The 27158-nt window shown below is 44.9% G+C and overlaps 1 long non-coding RNA gene across 1 annotated transcript; it reads left to right on the plus strand.

Moving 5' to 3' along the window:
• The first annotated feature begins 298 nt into the window (after positions 1 to 298).
• LOC138657721 (uncharacterized) lies at positions 299 to 26392 on the plus strand. Its single transcript, XR_011317154.1, has 3 exons — positions 299 to 345; positions 22560 to 22636; positions 26187 to 26392. It is a non-coding gene; the product is annotated as an uncharacterized lncRNA (long non-coding RNA).
• The last annotated feature ends 766 nt before the right edge of the window (positions 26393 to 27158 follow it).

Raw genomic sequence — 27158 nt, forward strand, 5'->3', positions numbered from 1 at the left:
CAACACCACTCATAAAAATTGGTCTGTTTTTGTCATGTAATAAAAAAAACCAGGATATCCGAATGAGGTCCAACTTGGAGAAATAACCCCTAAGTGTTGTTAAAGGGACACTGTCACCTGAATTTGGAGGGAACAATCTTCAGCCATGGAGGCGGGGTTTTGGGTGTTTGATTCACCCTTTCCTTACCCGCTGGCTGCATGCTGGCTGCAATATTGGATTGAAGTTCATTCTCTGTCCTCCATAGTACACACCTGTGCTAGGCAAGATTGCCTTGTGTAGGCATGTACTACGGAGGACAGAGAATGAACTTCAATCCAATATTACAGCCAGCATGCAGCCATCGGGTAAGGAAAGGGTGAATCAAACACCCAAAACCCCCGCCTCCATGGCTGAAGATTGTTCCCTCCAAATTCAGGTGACAGTGTCCCTTTAAATCTGCATTTAGTCATCATTTCTAAACATAAATCTATCTGTGCAGTATGATCCGGTAAGCTTGGGCTCCTTTAAGTACTATATTAGGTAATTGCTTTGATAGCAATTTCCTAATGCAATGTTACTATTGAAAACACTTTGCAAGATCAATACATTATTAAAAAAGGGAAACTATCAGATTACCCATTGAAAAACATTGTGTGTCTGCTGCGAGGTCTGTAGGGTAATGGGAGGCAATTGATAATTCCCAGAAGGTTATATTCAGAATGCGGCTAAATGAAGCTTCTTAAATACATACTGTTCTAGTCGTTAGTTGTGTTTTACAGGTATAACTTTTCTTCTAAAATCTGGACTTTTGCGCAATAGAGCAATGATTTATACCAGCAGTAATATTACGGCCCTATACAGTCATGTAATATAGCCGCCATAAGAATCCATACTTTCATGCTGTTCATTCCTATGTCTCTGATTTCATATGGCGGCACACAAAGGTTTCAGAAAAATGGCCTATTTCATGACATAGAATGACTGATAATGGTGGTACTCTATCTTAAAAGCATTGTGGGTGAGAATATGATGCCATGGTAAGGTAGCAAGCGTACAACCGTGCACAGAATGCCAATGGTTCTAAAACCGAGCCATAGGGAATCCATGGAACACCACACCGGATTCTCTGTATGAATGGGACCTAAAGCTGATATTCTTTACAATTTAGTCTTTGTGGGTTGGAAGACATTTGACTTGGGGTAAAAAAGGATCTTTCCAACTCCCCCTTCTTACACATGCATGCTTCTTTTGGCAGAGCGTGCATGTGTCCTGTTTGCTTATGACCGAGTAGCCGTCACCTATCTCTGGCAGCGACTGATTTCAGAGAAGAAATAAGGAATAGGGCATTTAAATGAAAAATGTCCAAGTCAAGAGGTCCTGCCGAAATTGTTGAGTTTGGCTGGCTATACTCCCATGTGTTTGGGGATCTTAAGAGCTCGTGCAGATGACTGTATTTTCCGTGTTCGAGGCATCAAAATGTTAGGACAGTGTTATTCTATGGAGTCACGCACATGTCCTATTCTTTCCTCGGACCGGGTATGTCCAAGGAAAAAAATTGCAGCACACACAATTTGCATCGGTAAATCAGATTGCACTCCGATCAGAGTGTGATTAGAATAATCGGATCCATTTTCCCGGATGAGAGAAAAACAGTCATGTGACCATAGCCTTACGCTAAATGCCTGTCGTAATTTATGTGTATGGAGCGGCTCACAAACCAGTTTCCTTCCCATCACCTTTTTAAGCATGTTAGCTAAACCATAATCTGCAGCTGTTATTTAAATGACTTTTTTTTACCTTGTTTTCTTTCATGACAGTTCTTCTGAATCCTAGCTGTACGGCATTCTGTATAAATAAGTGGTGATACCTCTTAAAATGACAGAATTGGACATTTGTTGTCCAGAGTAATGTGCCCACTAAGGGTTAATGGAAGTTGTGAGCGAGCTAGGCTCCAATGGTGGCGATGGGGAGGGATTTTGGTGACAAGCCAAATTATACTTCTGGAGTTCCCCATGTGACTTCCCTAAAGTCCGCCTTAAAATCATGTCACACAGGCTGCTCATAAGCACCAAGCAATATCAATATTATTACTGATAATGGACCTTTGTCGGAGTCTCACTAGTGGATAAAGCACAGCGGAGACTGATTCTCCAAGACATTCTTTCTGGGAGGAGGCTTTATTGTTCTGTTTCTCAAAGCTGCCTCACTTTTAATTTAGATTTTTGTAGTCCCAAGACTGAAAACAGAATAACATAGTGTTAAAAACATATCCATGAAAGCATAAATTCACATTTGGCATGGATTTTACCGATTCTCTGATACAGTGTGTAAATAGTGTGTCTGGGAAAAGGCAGTGGAGTTTAATAATTTAGGATTATCAAATAATCTAGATTATTGATCAATAAAAAGTAAATGAAACTTGTAAGCAGTGGCGTAACTAGAGTACTATGGGCCCTGGGACACAATGTGGACCTATTTTTCTCCTACCAGCATGTTGCTCAGATGCATTGGCTCCAGTATAAGTGCCAGAGCCTATAAAGACATATGCATTTTCCCTCCAGAAAAAAAAAAGTTACAGAAAAGGCAGCAATATGGCCATATTATAAGTAATACTTCTAAATAATACAACCATACAGTTCCAATATAACAAATATTATCCCAATACTTTATTAAGCAAAGTCCACTATATCCACCCTCGCAGAAATCTTAAACACCTTGACCTACACTCATTCTCTGAATCCCTCCTCCCTCTCACAGATATAAGTTCTTTACACAATGCGGATGACGCTGCCGCTCTATATAACACCACAATAGCTGTAGCTTTGGAATCTGCTGCCCCACTTACACATACCAAAGCTCGCAAAATCAACAGACAGCCCTGGCACACCAGCCTGACCAAAGAACTGAGGCGAGCTTCCAGGGCTGCTGAGCGCAGATGGAAAAGATCCCACTCCAACGAGCACTTCATCGCATTCAAACAGTCCCTCACTACTTTCAAGACCATACTCGTCACAGCTAAACAAACCTAAACAGTTATTCAACACCTTCAATTCTCTCCTTCGTCCCCCAGCACCTCCTCCCTCCCCACTCATCTCAGCTGAAGACTTTGCCTCATTTTTCAAGCAGAAGATTGATAACATCAGAGACAGTTTTGGTCAACAACCACCAGAGCCCTTCCTCCCGACTTCCCAGCCCTCCACCTCCAAAATAAACTTCTCCACCATTACAGAAGATCGACTCTCCACTCTACTCTCAAGATCACAACTCACCACCTGTGCACTTGACCCGATCCCATCCCACTTCATCCCAAACCTCACCACAGTCTTCATCCCAACCCTAACCTATCTCTTCAACCTATCACTAACAACTGGTGTTTTGCACTCAAGCTTTAAACATGCCTCTATCACACCTATCCTCAAAAAGCCCTCTCTTGACCCATCCTCTGTATCTAGCTATCGCCCTATATCACTTCTCCCCTATGCCTCCAAGCTACTGGAACAACACGTCTACCTTGAACTGTGCTCCCATCTCTCTTCTTGCTCCCTCTTCGACCGCTTACAATCTGGCTTCCAGTCACACCACTCCACTGAAACAGCCCTAACTAAGGTCACCAATGACCTCTTAACCACCAAGAGCAAGCGACACTACACTGTCCTCCTCCTCCTGGACCTGTCGGTGGCCTTTGACACAGTGGACCATTCCCTATTATTACAGACCCTCTCATCCCTTGGCATCACAGACTTGGCCCTATCCTGGATCTCATCATACCTAACAGACCGGACATTCAGCGTCTCCCACTCACACACCACCTCCTCACCTCGCCCCCTATCTGTCGGAGTCCCACAAGGTTCAGTCCTAGGGCCCCTGCTCTTCTCCATTTACACCTTTGGCCTGGGACAGCTCATAGAATCTCATGGCTTTCAGTATCATCTCTATGCTGATGACACACAGATCTACATCTCTAGACCAGATATCACCTACCTACTAACCAGAATCCCTCAATGTCTGTCCACTATTTCATCCTTCTTCTCCGCTAGAATTCTGAAACTTAACATGGACAAAACAGAATTCATCATCTTTCCCCCATCTCACGTGACCCCCCCCCCCAACGAACCTACCATTACAGTAAATGGCTGCCCACTCTCCCCAGTCCCACAAGCTCGCTGCCTCGGGGTAATCCTTGACGCTGATCTCTCCTTCAAACATCCAAGCCTTTCCACTTCCTGCCGACTTCAACTCAAAAATATTTCACAAATCCGTTCATTCCTCAACCAAGAATCTGCAAAAACCCTAGTCCATGCCCTCATCATCTCTCGCCTTGACTACTGCAACCTCCTGCTCTGTGGCGTCCCCTCGAACACTCTCGCACCCCTCTAATCTATTCTAAACTCTGCTGCCCGACTAATCCACCTGTCCCCCCGCTATTCCCCAGCTTCTCCCCTCTGTCAATCCCTTCACTGGCTCCCCGTTGCCCAGAGACTCCAGTACAAAACACTAACCATGACGTACAAAGCCATCCACAACCTGTCTCCTCCATACATCTGTGACCTCGTCTCCCGGTACTTACCTACACGCAACCTCCAATCCTCACAAGACCTCCTTCTCTACTCCCTCTTATCTCCTCTTCCCACAATCATATACATGATTTCTCTTGCGTATCACCCCTACTCTGGAACCCTCTACCACAACACATTAGACTCTCGCCTACCATCGAAACCTTCAAAAAGAGCCTGAAGACCCACCTCTTCCGACAAGCCTACAACCTGCAGTAACCACCGATCGACCAAACCGCTGGATGACCAGCTCTTCCCTCGCCTACTGTATTCTCACCCATCCCTTGTAGATTGTGAGCCTTCGCAGGCAGGGTCCTCACTCCTCCTGTACCAGTTATGACTTGTATTGTTTAAGATTATTGTACTTGTTTTTATTATGTATACCCCTCCCTACATGTAAAGCGCCATGGAATAAATGGCGCTCTAACAATAAATAATAATAATAATAATATCAGCATCAGTGATACTACTACGCAATAAACAAATAATGCCGCCAAATGGCATGGCTGGATGAGTGATACGCTTCCCACACATTTCTGACAGAGTAAGCCAACTGAGGCTACATACACACAGCTTATGCAATTAGCCAAATATATACACAGCATATATTTCAATGTTGTTGGAGGGCCTATTCAATCAACAGGCATAGGACAAAAGTGTGTGCTTTTGGCTGCCATCTGCTGGATATGCATCTGTATAAAGTTTATTTAACTGTAAATGAAGTCCAAGACAACGATGAGCATTGTAAGGGTACGTGCCCACGATCAGGAATTGCTGCGGGTTTGAAGCTGCGTATTCATATAGCGTCAAACCCGCAGCTGCCAGCAGTGACAGCATAGTGGATGGGATTTCTATAAATCTCATGTCCTCTATGCGTCCATAGTCACCTGCGGATCACACGCGGAGACTGACATGCGGCGTTTCTTCCAAGACCGCAGCATGTCAATTTCTCTTATGGAGATGCTAGTCCCCGCAACAGAAGTGTAATCAACAGAATGTATTGAATGTATTTCTATCTATTCTGACAGTTCAGGCTGTACAGTACTTTCAGATGTGTGCATAAAAATCGGACAGCATATGCATGATACATGGGCGGTGTGATTTTTTTTTTTCTCGCACCCATTGATTTGCATTGGCGAGTGCAATCCAATTCTCGCAGACAATCACAGCATGCTGCAATTTATTTCTCAGTCCAATCCAAACTAAGTAAAAACTTGCAAGTGAGCACTGACTCATTGTCTAGCATTGGTCAGAGTCCAATGTGATGATTTCTCGCATTGCACTCGTTTGATTTATGCGCAAGTGGGAGCAAGCCCTTATTCAGTAGCCTGTCCCAGGATGGAAAGGTGTTTCTGATCATTCGGATCACAGGATTTTGTCAAAGGTTTGACTGCCTTGTTCTCGAGGGATCAGGACCTGGAATGCAAAGTGCCCACATACAGTTTGCCCTCTTATATCTGAAAGCAGCTGAGTAAGATTACGAAATCTATAAGCTGTATATCTCGCCCAGCTAATGTATATATCTTTCTGCCAATTACTGCTTTTTGGGCTATATTGAATGGGCTGTTTTTAAATATAGACACCCAACTGAATTTTTTAATAACATGTATTTACAATATATAATTGCAGAACCTTTCAGTCCTAGAGTTTTCTCATAAACACCTTGGTCTCTGAGATCATCATCCTGGGACCCTGTTAGCTACACTTCCATTCTAATATTAACGTACTGAATCCTTAGAGATCGTTAGTCTTGATTATCTCGTCAGTCCTGAGCATCACAGGCCTTAGGTGTAAGACACTATGCTCAGGGACTCCGAGGATTCCTGTAATAAATGCACAGTTACATAAAAGTCCTAAATCTGCATGGAGCAATGAAACATTAGATTGTTTATGTGGGCTTATTCATGAGGAAAGACAGCTGCAAGGTGATGTCTGGAGAGATATGAGGCAGGCAGCGAAGGCTGAAGAAATATATGACGCTGTTAGGCCGGGTTCACATTAGCGTTCGGGGGCTTTGCGGAGTGCTGTGTACGTCCTCCATTAAGCCCCGCCTACTTCCGCATACTTCTGCATGCGCCCTGTGTACCTAACTTTATCCTTGGGTACGCAGGACATGCGGATGTATGCGGATGCGTCGTTTTGACGTGCCCGATGACCGTATGTCCGCATACATTCGCATGTCCTGCGTACCCAATGTTAAAGATAGGCACGCAGGACGCATGCAGAAGTATGCTGAAGTAGGCGGGGCTTAACGGAGCGCGTACGCAGCCCTCCGCAAAGCCCCCTAAGGCTAATGTGAACTTAGCCTTAGTAAATGAAATGATTAGGTAGGTAAATCTTATATACAGATGGAAAAAAAGAGTAACAATGATGCAACGGGGAAAAGCATGTATTTGGTAGAAAAATAACTTGGAAAGAATGTTGAATGACCAGCTGGGAAGCGTAGACATACCTGATTGATATGATAGATAGATAGATAGATAGATAGATAGATAGATAGATAGATACAGTGGGGCAAAAAAGTATTTAGTCAGTCAGCAATAGTGCAAGTTCCACCACTTAAAAAGATGAGAGGCGTCTGTAATTTACATCATAGGTAGACCTCAACTATGGGAGACAAACTGAGAAAAAAAAAATCCAGAAAATCACATTGTCTGTTTTTTTATCATTTTTTTTTGCATTTTATGGTGGAAAATAAGTATTTGGTCAGAAACAAACAATTAAGATTTCTGGCTCTCACAGACCTGTAACTTCTTCTTTAAGAGTCTCCTCTTTCCTCCACTCATTACCTGTAGTAATGGCACCTGTTTAAACTTGTTATCAGTATAAAAAGACACCTGTGCACACCATCAAACAGTCTAACTCCAAACTCCACTATGGTGAAGACCAAAGAGCTGTCAAAGGACACCAGAAACAAAATTGTAGCCCTGCACCAGGCTGGGAAGACTGAATCTGCAATAGCCAACCAGCTTGGAGTGAAGAAATCAACAGTGGGAGCAATAATTAGAAAATGGAAGACATACAAGACCACTGATAATCTCCCTCGATCTGGGGCTCCACGCAAAATCCCACCCCGTGGGGTCAGAATGATCACAAGAACGGTGAGCAAAAATCCCAGAACCACGCGGGGGGACCTACTGAATGAACTGCAGAGAGCTGGGACCAATGTAACAAGGCCTACCATAAGTAACACACTACGCCACCATGGACTCAGATCCTGCAGTGCCAGACGTGTCCCACTGCTTAAGCCAGTACATGTCCGGGCCCGTCTGAAGTTTGCTAGAGAGCATTTGGATGATCCAGAGGAGTTTTGGGAGAATGTCCTATGGTCTGATGAAACCAAACTGGAACTGTTTGGTAGAAACACAACTTGTCATGTTTGGAGGAAAAAGAATACTGAGTTGCATCCATCAAACACCATACCTACTGTAAAGCATAGTGGTGGAAACATCATGCTTTGGGGCTGTTTCTCTGCAAAGGGGCCAGGACGACTGATCCGGGTACATGAAAGAATGAATGGGGCCATGTATCATGAGATTTTGAGTGCAAACCTCCTTCCATCAGCAAGGGCATTGAAGATGAAACGTGGTTGGGTCTTTCAACATGACAATGATCCAAAGCACACCGCCAGGGCAACGAAGGAGTGGCTTCGTAAGAAGCATTTCAAGGTCCTGGAGTGGCCTAGCCAGTCTCCAGATCTGCATGGAGAAATGGGCCAACATACCAACAACAGTGTGTGGCAACCTTGTGAAGACTTACAGAAAACGTTTGACCTCTGTCATTGCCAACAAAGGATATATTACAAAGTATTGAGATGAAATTTTGTTTCTGACCAAATACTTATTTTCCACCATAATATGCAAATAAAATGTTAAAAAAAACAGACAATGTGATTTTCTGGATTTTTTTTCTCAGTTTGTCTCCCATAGTTAAGGTCTACCTATGATGTAAATTACAGACGCCTCTCATCTTTTTAAGTGGTGGAACTTGCACTATTGCTGACTGACTAAATGCTTTTTTGCCCCACTGTAGATAGATATTCAATTACATTGGGAGATGTAGATGTTTTCGTAAGGTATGTTTACACTATCTTTTCCCGACTGTCCAAAATATCTTAAAACAAATAGTCCATATGGTATTGCAGGTCCGCCCGCTCAAGCCAGTGCCTTTTACAACACACACTGAAGGTAAACACGAACTGCAGGTAGCCCTATAGCCCTACAGGTCTGCTCACTCAGGTCAGTGTCTTTAACAACACACACTGGAGGTCTCCTCACCTCCAGCCACAGACACTGAATGAGAGCCCTGGCCTCCATTTTATCTGTCAAACCACGGCCCTTGGGTTGAGATATGTGAGTGGTCATTCCCACCCTTCTCTTAAAACCTTCCCTGGATTGGCCAAATAACTCTCTCAGCAGTATATGTGCTAGAGCATGCTTCCAAACTCACATCACCGCAGCTAACAGCCACGATGACACATATCTCCCCTCAAGGACTTGTCCGGCAGCTCTCTTACATACCCTCCCCCTCTGCCCAAAGCCAGGTGGCTTGGCACCTTCTGCCATTAAATCGTGGACTCTCGATAGACCATCAGCATTGCCATTCCCTGACCTTTGCTTCACGTGGAAGTGCTGGGGACCACCTGGTACCCCAGGCATTGTTCCCTTTTTTTTTTTTTCCTGATCCACTTCAGTGGGGCATGGTATGACACCAGTCTGAACTTCCTGCCCAAGAGGTAGCACCTTAGAGAGTCCAACACCCACTTGCTGGCATTCCTTCTCCACTATGGAATAGTTTTTCTCCAGGATGACAACTTTTGGCTAAGATACATTATGGAGTGCTCTTCTGCGTCCACCTCTTGAGATAAGACCGTGCCCAGCCTGACATCCGACGCATTCGTCTGGGCCACAAACTTCTTGGAGAAATTGGGTGCTACCAGCACTGGCTGTTTGCACAGGGCCAGCTTCAGTTTCTGGAAGGCCGTCTCAGCTTCTAGAGACCACTTACCCATAGCCGACTTTGTCCCACCATAAGGAGGTCTGTCACAGAGGCAGCTACCATCACGAAGTTTGGGATAAATCGGCGGTATTAGCCCACAATGCCCTGGCCTGCTTTTTTGAGAGGGGTCGTGGCTAGCCCTGGATCGCCTCAACTTTATTTATCTGGGGCTTTATATTGCCCCTGCCTACAACATAGCTCAAGTACCCACATTTTTTCGGGTTTATAGAAAACTCTGCCTTCCATAGAGTATCCAGTACCGCCTGCACTTTGCTCAGATGGCTCCCCAATACTGGCTGAAGATTACAATATCGTCCATGTAGGCTGCCGCGTACCTTTTGTGGGGGCCAAGATCTGGTCCATGGCTCTCTGTAATGTAGCTGGAGCACCTTATAATCCAAACGGCATCCTTGTGTAATGTAAGCACTAGTGATGAGCGAATATACTTGTTACTTGAGATTTCCTGAGCACGCTCGGGTGTTCTCCGAGTATTTTTTAGTGCTTGGAGATTTAGTTTTCATCGCCTCAGCTGAATGATTTACAGCTATTAGACAGGCTAAGTGTTGTGAATTCTGCTTTTGGGTTCCCTCCAGTGGTTGTAGGTGGTAATGCAGTTGTCCAGGAGTTGCAGTCATGGTCAGGTGTATCTGCTGATTGCAGTTCTGACTGGGGTATTTAGGTGTGCAGGATTCATTAGTCTGTTATGATCTGGTGGCCTAGGAGCAGCATGAGACGGACTCTGGAGAAGGTGGTCCCTGTACTGACCGCAAACCCTGAACCTAGCAGCGCAACTAGAAGTAGCCGTGGGGGGTACCTAACACTCCCTAGACCCCTCGGCACAGCCTAAGATCTAACTACCCCTAAAGACAGAAACAGGAAACCTATCTTGCCTCAGAGAAAATCCCCAAAGGATAGATAGCCCCCCACAAATATTGACTGTGAGAAGAGAGGGAAATAACATACGCAGATATGAAATCAGATTTTAGCATAGGAGGCCATACTAGCTAAAAAGAAAGAATAGAACAGAGTACTATGCGGTCAGTATAAAAACACTAGAAAATATCCACCGCAGAAAATACGAATCACCACATCTGACTAAAGACATGGGGGGTATATCTGCATCTCCAGAGAAATAGCTAGGCTGCAAAAAATCCTTCACAGACTAAGCTGGACAAGACAAAAACATGAAAATGCACAGAACTATAAGGTCCACAGCAGGTGGACAGCAAAAACAAAGCCAGGACTTATCTTTGTAGAAATACATTTCAAAAACCTGACCTGCACATCCAAACATAGACTGAGTGTGAACAGGTGCTGAACCCAGAGTCGCCAACTCGTATATAGTTAAATAAATAGGGCAGCACACTGCAGCGCCAAAACATGCAAACTTGAAAAAACGAAATTTGAACTGCATTACTGCACTAGAAATATGAAAAATGAGAGCTTTTAGCGCACAAAAATGGCCAATTTTATGTGTACCTCGTAGCCACGTTAAGGCATCTCTCTTATACGAGGTCCTACGCTTGACCTACCTCACTGAGAATAAACGTCTCCATCTGAATGGGTACATGTAAAAACCTCTTCTTGGACTCAAATTCTCTCTCTATGTGGAGGGGTATTGGACCTACTATAATTAAAACACCTGAAGCTAGGAGGCGGGGAGTGCACGATCAGAAGGCTAGAGAATACATTTCAAAAACCTGACCTGCACATCCAAACATAGACTGAGTGTGAACAGGTGCTGAACCCAGAGTCGCCAACTCGTATATAGTTAAATAAATAGGGCAGCACACTGCAGCGCCAAAACATGCAAACTTGAAAAAACGAAATTTGAACTGCATTACTGCACTAGAAATATGAAAAATGAGAGCTTTTAGCGCACAAAAATGGCCAATTTTATGTGTACCTCGTAGCCACGTTAAGGCATCTCTCTTATACGAGGTCCTACGCTTGACCTACCTCACTGAGAATAAACGTCTCCATCTGAATGGGTACATGTAAAAACCTCTTCTTGGACTCAAATTCTCTCTCTATGTGGAGGGGTATTGGACCTACTATAATTAAAACACCTGAAGCTAGGAGGCGGGGAGTGCACGATCAGAAGGCTAGAGAATACATTTCAAAAACCTGACCTGCACATCCAAACATAGACTGAGTGTGAACAGGTGCTGAACCCAGAGTCGCCAACTCGTATATAGTTAAATAAATAGGGCAGCACACTGCAGCGCCAAAACATGCAAACTTGAAAAAACGAAATTTGAACTGCATTACTGCACTAGAAATATGAAAAATGAGAGCTTTTAGCGCACAAAAATGGCCAATTTTATGTGTACCTCGTAGCCACGTTAAGGCATCTCTCTTATACGAGGTCCTACGCTTGACCTACCTCACTGAGAATAAACGTCTCCATCTGAATGGGTACATGTAAAAACCTCTTCTTGGACTCAAATTCTCTCTCTATGTGGAGGGGTATTGGACCTACTATAATTAAAACACCTGAAGCTAGGAGGCGGGGAGTGCACGATCAGAAGGCTAGAGAATACATTTCAAAAACCTGACCTGCACATCCAAACATAGACTGAGTGTGAACAGGTGCTGAACCCAGAGTCGCCAACTCGTATATAGTTAAATAAATAGGGCAGCACACTGCAGCGCCAAAACATGCAAACTTGAAAAAACGAAATTTGAACTGCATTACTGCACTAGAAATATGAAAAATGAGAGCTTTTAGCGCACAAAAATGGCCAATTTTATGTGTACCTCGTAGCCACGTTAAGGCATCTCTCTTATACGAGGTCCTACGCTTGACCTACCTCACTGAGAATAAACGTCTCCATCTGAATGGGTACATGTAAAAACCTCTTCTTGGACTCAAATTCTCTCTCTATGTGGAGGGGTATTGGACCTACTATATTTAAAACACCTGAAGCTAGGAGGCGGGGAGTGCACGATCAGAAGGCTAGAGAATACATTTCAAAAACCTGACCTGCACATCCAAACATAGACTGAGTGTGAACAGGTGCTGAACCCAGAGTCGCCAACTCGTATATAGTTAAATAAATAGGGCAGCACACTGCAGCGCCAAAACATGCAAACTTGAAAAAACGAAATTTGAACTGCATTACTGCACTAGAAATATGAAAAATGAGAGCTTTTAGCGCACAAAAATGGCCAATTTTATGTGTACCTCGTAGCCACGTTAAGGCATCTCTCTTATACGAGGTCCTACGCTTGACCTACCTCACTGAGAATAAACGTCTCCATCTGAATGGGTACATGTAAAAACCTCTTCTTGGACTCAAATTCTCTCTCTATGTGGAGGGGTATTGGACCTACTATAATTAAAACACCTGAAGCTAGGAGGCGGGGAGTGCACGATCAGAAGGCTAGAGAATACATTTCAAAAACCTGACCTGCACATCCAAACATAGACTGAGTGTGAACAGGTGCTGAACCCAGAGTCGCCAACTCGTATATAGTTAAATAAATAGGGCAGCACACTGCAGCGCCAAAACATGCAAACTTGAAAAAACGAAATTTGAACTGCATTACTGCACTAGAAATATGAAAAATGAGAGCTTTTAGCGCACAAAAATGGCCAATTTTATGTGTACCTCGTAGCCACGTTAAGGCATCTCTCTTATACGAGGTCCTACGCTTGACCTACCTCACTGAGAATAAACGTCTCCATCTGAATGGGTACATGTAAAAACCTCTTCTTGGACTCAAATTCTCTCTCTATGTGGAGGGGTATTGGACCTACTATAATTAAAACACCTGAAGCTAGGAGGCGGGGAGTGCACGATCAGAAGGCTAGAGAATACATTTCAAAAACCTGACCTGCACATCCAAACATAGACTGAGTGTGAACAGGTGCTGAACCCAGAGTCGCCAACTCGTATATAGTTAAATAAATAGGGCAGCACACTGCAGCGCCAAAACATGCAAACTTGAAAAAACGAAATTTGAACTGCATTACTGCACTAGAAATATGAAAAATGAGAGCTTTTAGCGCACAAAAATGGCCAATTTTATGTGTACCTCGTAGCCACGTTAAGGCATCTCTCTTATACGAGGTCCTACGCTTGACCTACCTCACTGAGAATAAACGTCTCCATCTGAATGGGTACATGTAAAAACCTCTTCTTGGACTCAAATTCTCTCTCTATGTGGAGGGGTATTGGACCTACTATAATTAAAACACCTGAAGCTAGGAGGCGGGGAGTGCACGATCAGAAGGCTAGAGAATACATTTCAAAAACCTGACCTGCACATCCAAACATAGACTGAGTGTGAACAGGTGCTGAACCCAGAGTCGCCAACTCATATATAGTTAAATAAATAGGGCAGCACACTGCAGCGCCAAAACATGCAAACTTGAAAAAACGAAATTTGAACTGCATTACTGCACTAGAAATATGAAAAATGAGAGCTTTTAGCGCACAAAAATGGCCAATTTTATGTGTACCTCGTAGCCACGTTAAGGCATCTCTCTTAAGAAGAGGTTTTTACATGTACCCATTCAGATGGAGACGTTTATTCTCAGTGAGGTAGGTCAAGCGTAGGACCTCGTATAAGAGAGATGCCTTAACGTGGCTACGAGGTACACATAAAATTGGCCATTTTTGTGTGCTAAAAACTCTCATTTTTCATATTTCTAGTGCAGTAATGCAATTCAAATTTCGTTTTTTCAAGTTTGCATGTTTTGGCGCTGCAGTGTGCTGCCCTATTTATTTAACTATATACGAGTTGGCGACTCTGGGTTCAGCACCTGTTCACACTCAGTCTATGTTTGGATGTGCAGGTCAGGTTTTTGAAATGTATTCTCTAGCCTTCTGATCGTGCACTCCCCGCCTCCTAGCTTCAGGTGTTTTAATTATAGTAGGTCCAATACCCCTCCACATAGAGAGAGAATTTGAGTCCAAGAAGAGGTTTTTACATGTACCCATTCAGATGGAGACGTTTATTCTCAGTGAGGTAGGTCAAGCGTAGGACCTCGTATAAGAGAGATGCCTTAACGTGGCTACGAGGTACACATAAAATTGGCCATTTTTGTGCGCTAAAAGCTCTCATTTTTCATATTTCTAGTGCAGTAATGCAGTTCAAATTTCGTTTTTTCAAGTTTGCATGTTTTGGCGCTGCAGTGTGCTGCCCTATTTATTTAACTATATACGAGTTGGCGACTCTGGGTTCAGCACCTGTTCACACTCAGTCTATGTTTGGATGTGCAGGTCAGGTTTTTGAAATGTATTCTCTAGCCTTCTGATCGTGCACTCCCCGCCTCCTAGCTTCAGGTGTTTTAATTATAGTAGGTCCAATACCCCTCCACATAGAGAGAGAATTTGAGTCCAAGAAGAGGTTTTTACATGTACCCATTCAGATGGAGACGTTTATTCTCAGTGAGGTAGGTCAAGCGTAGGACCTCGTATAAGAGAGATGCCTTAACGTGGCTACGAGGTACACATAAAATTGGCCATTTTTGTGCGCTAAAAGCTCTCATTTTTCATATTTCTAGTGCAGTAATGCAGTTCAAATTTCGTTTTTTCAAGTTTGCATGTTTTGGCGCTGCAGTGTGCTGCCCTATTTATTTAACTATATACGAGTTGGCGACTCTGGGTTCAGCACCTGTTCACACTCAGTCTATGTTTGGATGTGCAGGTCAGGTTTTTGAAATGTATTCTCTAGCCTTCTGATCGTGCACTCCCCGCCTCCTAGCTTCAGGTGTTTTAATTATAGTAGGTCCAATACCCCTCCACATAGAGAGAGAATTTGAGTCCAAGAAGAGGTTTTTACATGTACCCATTCAGATGGAGACGTTTATTCTCAGTGAGGTAGGTCAAGCGTAGGACCTCGTATAAGAGAGATGCCTTAACGTGGCTACGAGGTACACATAAAATTGGCCATTTTTGTGCGCTAAAAGCTCTCATTTTTCATATTTCTAGTGCAGTAATGCAGTTCAAATTTCGTTTTTTCAAGTTTGCATGTTTTGGCGCTGCAGTGTGCTGCCCTATTTATTTAACTATATACGAGTTGGCGACTCTGGGTTCAGCACCTGTTCACACTCAGTCTATGTTTGGATGTGCAGGTCAGGTTTTTGAAATGTATTCTCTAGCCTTCTGATCGTGCACTCCCCGCCTCCTAGCTTCAGGTGTTTAATTATAGTAGGTCCAATACCCCTCCACATAGAGAGAGAATTTGAGTCCAAGAAGAGGTTTTTACATGTACCCATTCAGATGGAGACGTTTATTCTTAGTGAGGTAGGTCAAGCGTAGGACCTCGTATAAGAGAGATGCCTTAACGTGGCTACGAGGTACACATAAAATTGGCCATTTTTGTGCGCTAAAAGCTCTCATTTTTCATATTTCTAGTGCAGTAATGCAGTTCAAATTTCGTTTTTTCAAGTTTGCATGTTTTGGCGCTGCAGTGTGCTGCCCTATTTATTTAATTATCTTTGTAGAAAAGCACAGCAAACTCGAGAGACCAGCAGGGAAGTGAATCCTTCAAAAACAATGGACAACTGGCACTGACTATAGGATCCTGCAAAGCTATATACCCCAGTCAGTTTTGCAATTAGTAGATACACCTGTCCACTCCTGCAGTCCAGGCACAACTGCATTACCCTCTACAACCTCCGGAGGGAGCCCAAAAGCTGAATTCACAACATTGTCCTTGCCAGTTGTCCATGGTTCAGGGAGGTTTTGGATCTGTGTCTGATTCCTCCTGCCTTGCTGCCAATTCAGCAAAGATAAGTGTTTGGTTTTGTTTTCCTGTGGCACACAAGCTGTGTGCTTAATATTTTGTGCTATTCATTTGTTTTCTCTTGTCCAGCTTAGATTGTGTCAGTGTTTTCTCAGTCTTGTTGGATTCTCAGGCGTTGCAGATATACGCTCCACATCTTTAGTTAGATGGTGGAATTTTTTGTAACATCTGCTGTGGATATTTTTTTGGAAGGGTTTAAATACTGACCGCTTAGTATTCTGTCCTATCCTTTCCTATTTAGCTAGAAGTGGCCTCTTTGGTAAGTCCTGTTTCCTGCCTGCGTGTGTCTTTCCTCTACTACTCACAGTCAATATTTGTGGGGGGCTGCCTATCCTTTGGGGTTCTACTCTGAGGCAAGGTAGAATTCCTACTTCCATCTATAGGGGTATTTAGTCCTCCGGCTGTGTCGAGGTGTCTAGCATTTGTTAGGCACACCCCACGGCTACTTCTAGTTGCGGTGTTAAGTTCAGGAATTGCGGTCAGTATAGTTTCCACCAACTCCAGAGAAAGTTCCATGCGGCTCCAAGGCCACCAGATCAGAACAGCTAAGTACATGTGAGGGTTGCCTGGTTGCTAGGGAATCCCCAAATGTAATCAAGCTGGCTAATAGCTGTAAATCATTCAGCTGCGGGGAAGAAAACTAAATCTCCGAGCACTAAAAAATACTCTGAGGACACACGAGCATGCTCGGGAAATCTCGAGTAACGAGTATATTCGCTCATCACTAGTAAGCACCCATCTGACATTGAAAAGTAGTCTTCTCCTTGGCATCTTGGGACATTGGGATTTGCCAATACCCTTTTGTGAGGTCAAGGGTAGTAATGTACCGAGCCGGCCCTAGCCTCTCAATCAGTTCATCGACTTGGGGCATTGGGTAAGCATCGCACTAATCACTAATCACTAATCACTAATAAGCTCCCTGCGTGGTGTCCACACTATTTAAGACAGCCCCAAACACTCTGGTGTATGCTTGAAAAAGACCGATTGTGCGGTCGAAAGGTTGCTGTTGGCTGTTTTATCATGGCTGAAATAAAGATTATTGGACCTTAACACCCGGCTGGAGCGCTGTCCTTCTACTTTGGAGTCTATACAATATCCGGGAGGGTTCCCTGGATGTGGAACGAGTGCCCTATATGAGTGATTGCTGTCAGCCTTCTTTTATTCTATGAGTCCTAGTCCCGGCCGTCCTTCTCCATCACCTTCTTCAACACAGCCTTCAAGGTTTTGTTGAATCTTTCTACCAAGTCATCCGTCTGTGGATGATAGACTGAGGTCCGGAGTTGTGTGATTTGCAGGGTTTTGCACAACTCCTTCATCACCTTTGACATAATCGCGGTTCATTGGTCTGTCAGGATGATCTCTTTCGGCAACCCCGTCCTAGAGAAGACCTGGACCAAATTTCGGGCGATACACTTGGCGGAGGAGTTACGTAGTGGAATGGCCTCTGGGTATCACGTAGCATAGTCCAGTATCACCAGGATATACTGATGCCCTCTGGTGGACTTGACCAGGGGTCCCACTAGATCCATGGCTATGCCATCAAACAGAACCTCAATATGGGGCAATGGCACCAAAGGGCTACAAAAATGGGCCACTGGGGAAGTTAGCTGGCAGGAGGGACAGTACCTAAAGAAGTTCATAATATCATGGTGACAACCGGACCAGTAGAACCTCTGGAGGATCCGTTCCTGGGTTTTCTCTATGCCCAGGTGACCACCTAACACATGCGTATGGGCTATGTCAAACACTCTGCGTCTGTATGGCCCTGGCACCAGTAACTACTTAATTTCCTCCCCTCTCAGCTTGGTGATGCAATATATCACCTCCCCATTCATGGCAAAATGTGGGTATCGAGTGTCAGCACCCAGCTCTTGGGCAACCCCATTAAATTTCTGAGTTGGGCGGTTCCAAAGTTTCCCCTGGATACCTGCGGCTCAGGGACGCTGACCTTAGTGGATGCTGCCTCATCCTCATCGCCAACAAACTCACAAAAGGGAAACCTGTCATACGCAGACTGCGACGAGGTTTCTTCTGCAACGCGGATGTCGTCCGGGCAACCAGCTGTCCTCCCTTTTCCCCACAAGTCCCAAAATAATATAAAGTACCACCCTATTATAATAGGGTGCAATAGGTCCTTGAGGTACAGGTACACTGTGTTTTATCAAGACCAAAGTCAGCGCAGCAGTCTACCCGGAAATTTTAGAGCACTTCATGCCCCCACAACCTCCATCATTGCCCTCTCCACCACCACCTCCATCATTGCCCTTTCCAAAAGCACCTTTATCATTGCCTTCTCCACCACCTCCATCATTGCCCTCTCCCCACCACCTCCATCATTACCCTCTCCCCACCACCTCCATCATTGCCCTTTCCACCACAACCTTCATTATTGCCCTCTCCACCACTTCCATCATTGCTCTCTCACCACCTCCATCATTGCCCTCTCCCCACCACCTGTATCATTGCCCTCTCCTCCTTCTAATGTAATTTTTTTAAAAACAAACACACCACTCACCTCTATGCAAGTTCCCCTGAAGCCGCAGCATCATCGTCGCCGTCAGCTTTCTGTCTGGTAGGCACTGAATGCTGATGTCATCCAGCCATGCAGCTGTGTCAGACAGGAATAGCCAAGCAGGAAGCAGAGGATGGATCCCTGCAGCTCTGCTTCGCTGTTATTATCACCTGTAGGCATCAGAGCTGCAGGGATTGCTCTCTGCCCGCCACACATGAGAGCAATCTGTCCATGGGACCCCGGAGCCTCGGGACCAGAGAAACAGGCCAGATTGCCCTCATTATTAGCTGCCCTGCAGGGGCCCCCCTGCACCTCGGGGCTTTGGTGCAGCAGCATCGACGGATAGTCCACCACTGAGTAATACACTGTTGTTACTAGCCCTGAACGTACAAGAGCATCATACTGTAAGCCAAAATCCACTCTACACATCCTGATATTTTTTTAAAGATATTTTTATTTGTAATTTTTAGGTAAATAGATGATTTTATTAGAGACATACACATTACACATTTTTATTATTATATGTTCACAATATCTTTATTCTATTATATTGTCAATTTTATGTTTTCATTTATGATTCTTTTAACTATGTATTCTTTGCAAACGGGACTTGATAAACTTTGACACATTCTGTGTCCTCTTTGGCACCATTATTTTAAATCTCATCACTATAAATGTAGCTGTATCATGTTTGCTTACATGTGCTTTTTGTCCTGAAGAAGTATATTAACTTTGAAACACATAGACAAATAAAAAAACACATACCATTCCTGTGTGTGCCTGGACTTGCTATTCCACCCACGAGCAGCGCGTAACATCCACAAAAGTGGGCCGACCATATAGTCTATAATTAAGGTGCCAAAAGAATTTAAAAATATAATCTTTATCAAAGAACCATTCCAGGATTTTGAATTTTTTTAAATATTTCAGCATTCCTGCCCCAGTATTTACTTGTGCCGCCATCTTGTGACAACAACTTCTGACTGACCAGAAGACAGAGGTGACGGTTACCAACTCTTAATGTAAGTCTAAGAGAGCCTCGTTCTGGCTCTCATAGACTTACATTGAGTTGTGACTTCCGGCTTGCCCAGTAAACACTGGATCGATGGTCAGATCACAAACTGCAGAAGACTGACCAGAGCAGTGCCGAGAAAAGATGAAGATGGTTGCCAGTGAGTATAATATGAGGGGCAGAGAAAGTACATTAGTTGCACCAATCCAGCAGTAAAATAAAAAAATACACTGAAATTGGTACTTTAAGAATCAGGTATGGTGAAAAAGTGGGGATACAGTGAAAACGGGCGCACAATCCCAAACAAGGAAATAAAATGTATGAGATGATTAGTCATAAATAATACATAATGGTGGCCCAGCTGTCATCCATTGACATTTAACTCTTTTGGTACCTTATTTAGACTCTATGTTTGGTACTCTAATGGTTACATAGGCTAATGACAGTTTTTTCCCAGATGCACACAGTTTTAGGGTATTCCCTACTCTGGCTCCTAAATGCTCCATTGGTAACCTTTTCTACCTCCTACGAACAATAGGGATCTCTGCTTTCCATGCGGCTTTAGCGACACACTGACTCACTCCTTCTCCCAGCTCTTTATATTAACTCCCTCTGGTTTGTGCCAAAACAGAAATATTTCGTGGTGAAAGTTAATATTGCTTTATCAACTGTTAAAAATTGGATTGCATACAAACGTTAAAGCAGGGGTGAGGAACCTTTTTTCTGCCATGGGCCATCTGGTATTTGTAGCATCCTTTGGGGGGGGGGATCGGTACATAATCTTTTGCTGCATGTGCCTCAGCGATAAGTAGTAAATTGCGACCACATGCTCAGAGCGCAAGAAGAAACTAAAGACCCAGAGGACGTCAAAATACTGCTGCCAGCCCAAGAACTGCTGTCCCCGGGAATCTGCCCAGGGGCCGGATTAAAGGTAATCGATAGCCATAAATGGCCCTTGGGCCTGAGGTTCCCCACCCCTGCATTAAAGAGAGAAAACAGTAAGCATTATTAGGGGTGTGAAAGCTTATCCAATTACAAGCTAGTTGGCAACTCCATTGAAACACTGTTCATCTCTATGTATAGGTGCAAACAAATATATAAAAAATAATATTTTATCAATGCAACAACTAATTTAATATTTATTAAACAGATATGATTATTGGTGATATGTAATGCTAAATTCACACATTTCCAACTACGATATTTTTTAAAGACATTTTTAAACATTTGATTTCAAATAACTTGTTTGTCTAAGGCTAGGGTCAGACTGCGTTATGGCGGTACGTTTAACGGACTACGTTACACCGCGGCATAACACGGTATAACTTAGTCCGTTAACGCCGCCATTGATTGTAATGGCGAACACATCGCTAGCGCACGCCCACATTGGGCGTGCACTAGCGATGTGCCGTCATTTGAGTGACGGACCGCGAACGCTGCTTGCAGCGTTCGTGGTCCGTTCCTCGCTAGTGCAGATCGGGGATCTGCGCTAGCAGGATCGGCTAACGCAATCCCTTTTGGGACATTGCATTAGCGCAGTCCGTAGCGCTATGTGCTAAACAGACTGCCCTAGCGCAATGTGACCCTAGCCTTACAATTGTTTCTGTTTTGTACCCAAGTGCTACTTGTAGCGAAAGTAAGGGGCATCCTACCGTCCCTAACTTTGAGGGTACACATATGCTGTCAAACAAGTCAGAAACCAATCATGGTCTCACATGTCCAACCAGGCAAAGAAGACATGCGAGTGTGACTATGGGAGTCAGTATATGTAAAGAATATAATGATAAGGCAGAAAGCAGAATTGTTTTCAATTTCATGTGCACTTGCCTGTGCTAGAATTAGTAGTGGCAAGAAATGCATGTAAATTCTTTAGCAACTTGCAGACTGTGAGCCCTCGTGGGCAGGGTCTCCCTCCTTATGTACCTGTGTGTCTTGTTTTTTGCTTATGTTAAGTTGTATTTGTCTATATTTGCCCCTTTTCACATGTAAAGCCCCATGGAATAAATGGCGCTATAAAAATGTACAATAATAATAACTTGGCACAGTGCACAGTAGTTACACTGGTGAATGCTCCCACTTTACAACTCTCAGGACCAGAATCTGAAAGCCCATGTATTCTGGCTAGCATCCAGCTATAAATTATATTTGAAGAAGTATTATGAGGACAACTATTCCTACAAATAAGATTCTTCTAGCAAACTAGTATTGCCAGAAATATACTCAGCAATTCTGTTGGGCTTAGAGTCCCCCTAGGACTATTAATACGACTTTTGTAATCTTGATGACCATAGAAGGATTACGGTAATTATGTTGCTTCAGGATCTTTCCCACCTTGGGAGGAAAAGAAAAGCAATGAGTTAAAATCTTTACAATCACTGACTGTTACAATTGGGGATCAATTGTTATTTCAATCCCACAATCAAAAAGTTTGAATCCGACCAGAAGCCACGACTTTGGTCTTTTTAAATAATACCTATAGATTTATTCACATCCTACGATATGTTTGGCTGCCTCAATGGGGACTGGGACTAATGTTATAATCTGTATAAATCAATTTATAAGTAACTGAATAATAGGAATTGGAATTGGAACAGTACACCCTAGACCAGATTAGATAATAGGAATAGTAATGGTAGTTATAATTCTTTAATATGAGACATGCTATTTAGAGATTTTAATTTTGTTTAAATTAAGAGTCATTTTATTACCCCACAAATGACCTTGGCTTTTTACTCATCCAAATAGGTGGGTACACAAACATCTACTGTACCTTGGACAGCAAGGAACTGCTTACTTTGTCAAGAAATACTGTCCATAAATAGGTGCAGGGGCGGGCTGGGGCGGGTGGCAGAAATGCATATGCCCCCTGGGCCGGTGTCTAAGCAGCTGCACAGGGCCGCTGGAGGACTGGCAGTGACTGTAATACATAGCGCACCTGTAGTGCGCGGTGGTGTCATCCCGCCAGCAGCCCTGACATGCAGGCTACAGGGGTATGTGATGAGCAAGCTCCTAAGCACCACTGCCACTCTGAGGGAGAGAGCCAGCAGCCAAGATGAAAGGTCAGCATACCGGCATACCGGCCTGTGTGTGCACGGAGCTCCGGCTTCTCCTGCTCTTATCTGCTATCCCGGCAGAGAAGGAGAGACGGGGGAGGTGCCGGGGCCCGGGACAGTGCAGAGCTGTGAGCAGGAGAAACTGAAGAGCTGCACATGGCCATCAGCCGCCCCTGCACCACAGAGGAGAGTGTGTGATGTGTGTATGAGGAGATGTGTGTATGAGGTAACTGGTGTGTGATGTGTGTATGAGGTAACTGGTGTGTGTGTGTGTGTGATCTGCGTGCTTGTGTGTTTGAGGTAACTGGTGTGTGTATGAGGTAATTGGTGTGTGTGTGAGCTGCGTGCGTGTGTGTGTGAGCTGCGTGCGTGTGTGTGTGTGAGAGCTGCGTGCGTGTGTGTGAGAGCTGCGTGCGTGTGTGAGAGCTGCGTGCGTGTGTGTGTGAGCTGCGTGCGTGTGTGTGTGTGAGAGCTGCGTGCCTGTGTGTGTGAGAGCTGCGTGCGTGTGTGTGAGAGCTGCGTGCGTGTGTGTGAGAGCTGCGTGCGTGTGTGTGTGAGAGCTGCATGTGTGTGTCATTATACAGTGGGGCTGTGTGGGTATGTCATTATACAGTGGGGCTGTGCATGTGTGTGTGTGTGAGCTGCGTGCGTGTGTGTGTGTGTGAGGTGCGTGTGTGAGCTGCGTGCGTGTGTGTGTGAGCTGCATGTGTGTGTCATTATACAGTGGGGCTGTGTGCGTGTGTGTGCGTGTGTGAGTGAGCTGCGTGCGTGTGTGTGTGAGCTGCGTGCGTGTGTGTGTGAGCTGCGTGCGTGTTTGTGTGAGCTGCATGTGTGTGTCATTATACAGTGGGGTTGTGCGTGTGCCTGTCATACAGTGGGGCTGTGCGTGCGTGTGTGAGCTGCGTGCGTGCGTGTGTGAGCTGCGTGCGTGTGTGTGTGAGCTGCGTGCGTGTGTGTGTGAGCTGCTTGCGTGTGTGTGTGTGAGCTGCGTGCTTGTGTGTGAGGTGCATGTGTGTGTGAGCTGCGTGCGTGTGTGAGCTGCGTGCATGTGTCTGAGCTGTGTGTGTGTGAGCTGCGTGCATGTGTGTGTGAGCTGCATGTGTGTGTCATTATTCAGTTGGGTTGTGCGTGTGCCTGTCATTATACAGTGGGGCTGTGCGTGTGTGTGTGAGCTGCGTGCGTGTGTGTGAGAGCTGTGTGTGTGTGTGTGAGAGCTGCATGCGTGCGTGTGTGAGCTGCATGTGTGTGTCATTATACAGTGGGCTTGTGCGTGTGCCTGTCATTATACAGTGGGGCTGTGTGGGTATGTCATTATACAGTGGGGCTGTGCGTGTGTGTGTGTGAGCTGCGTGCGTGTGTGTGTGAGCTGCGTGCGTGTTTGTGTGTGAGCTGCGTGCGTGTGTGTGTGTGAGCTGCGTGCGTGCGTGTGTGTGAGCTGCGTGCATGTGTGTGTGAGCTGCGTGCGTGTGTGTGTGAGCTGCGTGCGTGTGTGTGTGAGCTGCGTGCATGTGTGTGTGAGCTGCATGTGTGTCATTATACAGTGGGGCTGTGTGGGTATGTCATTATACAGTGGGGCTGTGCGTGTGTGTGTGTGAGCTGCGTGTGCGTGTGTGAGCTGCGTGTGCGTGTGTGAGCTGCGTGCGTGTGTGTGAGCTGCGTGCGTGTGTGTGTGAGCTGCGTGCGTGTGTGTGCTGCGTGCATGTGAGCTGCATGCATGTGTGTGAGCTGTGTGCGTGTGTGAGCTGCGTGCGTGTGTGTGTGAGAGAGCTGCATGTGTGTCATTATACAGTGGGCTTGTGCGTGTGCCTGTCATTATACAGTGGGGTTGTGCGTGTGCCTGTCATTATACAGTGGGGCTGTGGGTGTGTGTCATTATACAGTGGGGCTGTGCATGTGCCTGTCATTATACAGTGGGGCTGTGCGTGTGTGTGTGTCATTATACAGTGGGGCTGTGCGTGTGTGTGTCATACAGTAGGGCTGTGCGTGTGTGTCATTATACAGTGGGGCTGTGTGTGTGTGTCATTATACAGTGGGGCTGTGCATTTGTGTCATTATACAGTGGGGCTGTGCATGTGTGTCATTATACAGTGGGGCTTTGCGTGTGTGTGTGTCATTATACAGTGGGGCTGTGCGTGTGTGTCATACAGTAGGGCTGTGCGTGTGTGTCATTATACAGTGGGGCTGTGCGTGTGTGTCATTATACAGTGGGGCTGTGCGTGTCTGTCATTATACAGTGGGGCTGTGCGTGTGTCTCATTATACAGTGGGGCTGTGCGTGTGTGTGTCATTATACAGTGGGGCTGTGCGTGTGTGTGTCATTATACAGTGGGGCTGTGCATGTGCCTGTCATTATACAGTGGGGCTGTGCGTGTGTGTGTGTCATTATACAGTGGGGCTGTGCGTGTGTGTGTCATACAGTAGGGCTGTGCGTGTGTGTCATTATACAGTGGGGCTGTGTGTGTGTCATTATACATTGGGGCTGTGCATTTGTGTCATTATACAGTGGGGCTGTGCGTGTGTGTGTGTCATTATACAGTGGGGCTGTGCGTGTGTGTGTGTCATTATACAGTGGGGCTGTGCGTGTGTGTGTCATACAGTAGGGCTGTGCGTGTGTGTCATTATACAGTGGGGCTGTGCGTGTGTGTCATTATACAGTGGGGCTGTGCGTGTGTCTGTCATTATACAGTAGGGCTGTGTGTGTGTGTCATTATACAGTGGGGATGTGTGTCATTATACAGTGGGGCTGTGCGTGTGTCAGTCATTATACAGTAGGGCTGTGCGTGTGTGTCATTATACAGTGGGGCTGTGCGTGTGTCTGTCATTATACAGTGGGGCTGTGCGTGTGTGTCATTATACAGTGGGGCTGTGCGTGTGTCTGTCATTATACAGTGGGGCTGTGCGTGTGTGTGTGTCATTGGTGCATTCACTCTGTCATTCTTTGGACTGCAGACTTGTGCTTCTCACATTGCTGGCAGTGCTGTGGTCATTTGGCAGGTGTGTGGCTGTAAGTTTGTGATTTGCATACATGCGGTCACATGCCGACTAGACTTGCATGGCCTAATGCAACTGTATTGAACAAGGCCCAAAACAGTCTAGTCGAAATGTGGCTGGCAATATATATATTGCATGCTTACAGTCACAAGACCACCTGTTGCCGGCACCAGAGAATCTTCACAGCGCACGATATGAGGATTCACACATAGTGTCTGTAGACATGTAGCATAAGATCCGACAAGCCCTTTAAGGATGAGCCGCTACTCATGGGCCACTGCTGTCTGCTTGCCCCCCAGGCCAAAATTTGCCAGTCAGCCCCTGAATAGGTGATGACCAAATCCACGGAACCGCAAACATACCGAAGAACAAACTCTGGAAACAGCAGGGTGCCTATTGTGGTTACTCACATCCACACAGTTGGATATGCTGCAGAAAAATGCCAGGGATATGTGACCCATACTAATGATGGATTTCATTTTCACTGATTTACCTTCTTTTGCTTTCTGAAAAACATATTTTGGAATTGCATCATCAAAATAAACAGCTACAATGCTCTTTAATGATAGATGGTGCAGGAGTTACATGCACAATTAATGGTAACAGCAGGCAATGCTAACTTTGCAGTAATGCTGAAAACCAAAGTATCAAAACATCAAAGTATCAAGAGAATCAATGCACAATAGTAACCGTAATCGCAACAGTTCGAACACTAAAAAGTAGAGAAATGGAGTTTTGAAGCTGCAATCTGATTGGATAACCCAGAGCAAACAAAGGTATTCACTAGTATTCATCTTATAACCCTCTTGCAGAGATCTAGGTTTCATACCAGTGAATCCACAGGTTTTTAACCCACAATAGTCTGGCTACTGTTGTGACCAGAAAAGAAAGGTGTTGTCAGCTGGGGATTGTCACCAAGTAGACTGACAGGTAGAGTCAGGCCAACAGTTGTAGTTAAAGGCTAATCTGGGATCAGAACAGAACAAAAACTATTCTATGCTAAGAAGTTTTGGTGAAGAATGAGCCAGGGGTCTGGATTTAGGAGGTAGTACAAGAAACAGTCAAATGGTTGAAAGCAAAAATAAGGTCAGCAACAGAGTCAAGGTATGGAGTTGATAAATATAACAATACAGAATTGCAAACTGAAATTTACAGGTCCTGGCGAATTTTAACATTTTGTGACTCAATTCACGTGAATCAGCAAAAAATACTTATGCCATTTTGTACATTGCCGATGGTTGCATAATCTCCGCCCAAACCATATGGTTAATAATGCAGGACTGCCAAAAGATGTTGTGCGG

Source organism: Ranitomeya imitator, chromosome 1 (genome assembly GCF_032444005.1).
Source record: "Ranitomeya imitator isolate aRanImi1 chromosome 1, aRanImi1.pri, whole genome shotgun sequence".
NCBI lineage: Eukaryota > Metazoa > Chordata > Amphibia > Anura > Dendrobatidae > Ranitomeya > Ranitomeya imitator.